Source organism: Pteropus alecto, unplaced genomic scaffold (assembly GCF_000325575.1).
Source record: "Pteropus alecto unplaced genomic scaffold, ASM32557v1 scaffold7, whole genome shotgun sequence".
NCBI lineage: Eukaryota > Metazoa > Chordata > Mammalia > Chiroptera > Pteropodidae > Pteropus > Pteropus alecto.
The window spans coordinates 54,980,824-54,984,102 of record NW_006494614.1 but is presented as its reverse complement, the minus strand read 5'-3'; positions in this window follow the sequence as shown (position 1 = coordinate 54,984,102).

The window sequence follows — 3,279 nt, the reverse complement described above, 5'->3', positions numbered from 1 at the left end:
GTGGGAAAACTACAAAAGGTATAATGTATGTGTAATGAAAACGCCAGAAGGAAAAGAAAGGAAGAGAAGCAATATTTGAAGCAATAATAACAAAGAATTTCCCCCAAATAAATGTCAGACAGCAAACTATAGATCCAGGAAGCTCAGAGAACACCAAGCAAGATATATGACTTTAAAAAATTACACCAAGGCATATCATATTCAAACTTCAGAAAATAAAATATAAAGAAAAACTCTTGAAAGAAGACAGAGAGGGGAACAATACCTTACCCATAGAGGAGCAAAGATAAGAATTACATTTGACGACTTCTCAGAAACCATGCAACCAAGAAGAGAGTGGAGCAAAATTTTTAAAGTGTAGAGAGAAAAAATTTCTAACTTAGCTAGAGAAATAAGACAAGAAAAGTCATATAGGCTAGGAAGGAAAAAAATCAAACTATCTCTGTTCGCAGGTGACACAATTGTCTATGAAGAAAATCTGAAAGAATTGCGGGGAGGGGTACTCTCCGGGAACTAATAATTATAGTAAGTCTGTAGAATACAAGGTCAATATACAAAAGTCAACTACTTTCCTATATTTCAGCAACAACAAATGGAATTTGAAATTAAAAATATTATCATTTATATTAGCACATAAAAAAGTGAAATACTTAAGTATAAGTCTAATAAAATATAAGAACTGTATGAGGAAAACTACAAAACTATGATGATGGATATAACAAAAACAAATAAATGGAGAGATATTCCGTGTTCATGGATAGAAAGACTCAATATCATCAAGATTTCAGTTCTTCCTATCTGAGATATAGATTCAGTACAGTCCCAGTCAAAATCCCAGCAAGTTATTTTATGGACATCAACAAACTGATTCTAAAGTTTATGTAGAGAGGCAAAAACCCAGAAGAGTCTACTCAATATTAAAGGAGAAGATCAAAGTTGGAGACTGACACTACCCAACTTCGAGACTTATTATGAAGCTACAGTAATCAAGATGGTGTGGCATTGGTAAAAGAATACACAGATCAATGGAACAGACAGGAGAGACTTGAAATAGAGCCACATAAAAATGGTCAACTGATCTTTGACAGAGGAGCAAAGGTAATATAATGGAGCGAAGATAGTCTTCTGTACAAATGGTGCTGGAAAACTGGACATCCACGTGCAAAAACAAAGAGAATCTAGACAGACACCTTATACCTGTCACAAAAATGAATTCAAAATGGATCTTACACCTAAACGTAAAATGCAAAGATATAAAATTCTTGTAGATAACATAGGAAAACCTGGGAGAAAACCTAGATGACTCGGTATGGCAATGATTTTTTCTTGATACAACACCAAAGGCATGATCCAAAAAATTGATAAGCTGGACTAAGTTAAAAAAAATCTTCTCAGCAAAAGATGTCAAGAGAAAGAGAAGACAAGCCACAGATTGGGGGGAAAATTTGCAAAAGATACATCTGACACAGGACTTACCCAAAGTATACAAAGAACTCTTAAAACTTAACAATAAGAAACCAACCAACCCAGTTTTTAAAATGGGCAAAAGACCTGAACAGTCACCTCATTAAACAAGATAGACAAATGATAAGTAAGCATATGAAAATATTTTCAACATCATATGCCATTAGGGAATTGTAAATTTAAGCAACAATGAGATACCTCTACAGACCTATTGTAAAGCCCAAATCTGGAACGCTGAAACCACCAAGTGCTGGTGAGGATGTGGAATAACAGGAACTCTCATTCATTGCTGGGAGGAATGAAAAGTGGCACAGCCACTTTGGAAGATAATTTGCGGTTTCTCACAAAACTAAACATACTCTTACTATGCAACCCAACACTCCTGCTCCTTAGTATTTACTCAAATGAATTCAAAACTGAAGTCTACATACAAATCTGTACATAGATGTTTATAGCTGCTTTATTCATAATTACCAAAAAGTGGAAGCAACCAAGATGTCCTTCAGTAAGTGAATGGATAAATACATGGTGGTACATCCAGACAATGGAATATTATTCAGTGCTAAAATGGAATGAGCTATCAAGCCATGAAAAGACACGAAGGAAACTTAAATGCATATTACTAAGTGAAAGAAGCCAGTCTGAAAAGGCTACATAGTGTATAATTCCAACTACATGACATTCTGGAAAAGGTAAACTCTGGAGATGGTAAAAAGAACAAAGGATGCAAGGACTGAGGGAGAGGGATGGATAAACAGGCAGAGCACAGAGGATTTTTAGGGCAGTGAAACTATTCTGTATGATACTACAACAGTGAATATATGTCATTATACGTTTGTCCGAACCCATAGAATGTGCAATACCTGAAGTGAACCCTTATGTAATCCATGGACTTCGGGTATCCATATAGGATCATTGATTGTAACAAATGCGCCATTGCAGATGGTAATAGTGGGGAAGGTTGTGCACGAGTAGGGACAGGGAACATAGGAACTTTCCACTTAATTTTGCTGTGAACCTAAAAATGCTATTAAAATATAAATTTTATTAATTTGGAGAAATTAATATGTCCAAACTGAATGTATCATTCTCTCCCTGCCCCCAATTTCCTCTCCTTCCAGTATCCTCCTTTTCAGGGAATAGAATCATATATCCAGATAGCCACAGTCAGAAATCTAGGAATCAAGCTAGACTTGGTGTTCTTTTTTTATCTATTTCATGGAATCCCTTCATTAAGCCCTATGTATTTTTACCTCTCTACCTCTAGACTCTATAGGATTCTACATTAGGATATAGATTCTAATGCCACTGTCACAATGCCTTCTATCCACCAGCCAGTTTTCCCTTGATCTGCCCTCGGGCTAAGTTTTATTAACAAGTACAACTTTTTGTTTTCTAATATTTTCTCATACAAATGTAAATCAGGCCTAATGCAGACCGTAAAAAGTAAAACTTAGCTGTTCAGAACTTTCTTGAAAACTTATCTTATAATAATGCTTTAATTAAATTAAAAACCAAAGTATTTCACGGGTAGAGGAATGAGGAAAGAGACAGAATAATAGTTTATGGCTGTGGGACATCTTTTAATATATAATTTAATTTAGAAAATGAAAGGAACACCAAGGCCAGTTAGTTCTTCATGACATTCCTGTATGGAATCTGTCAATGAATTCCTATTGCCTTCAGAACAATACCCAGACTCCTTCACATGGCATACAAGGTTCTTCATGGCCTAGCCACTATCTTCCTTCCAACTTCCACATTCACCCAGTTATTAAGGTCAAAAATCCTAGGAGTCATCCTTATATCTCTTTC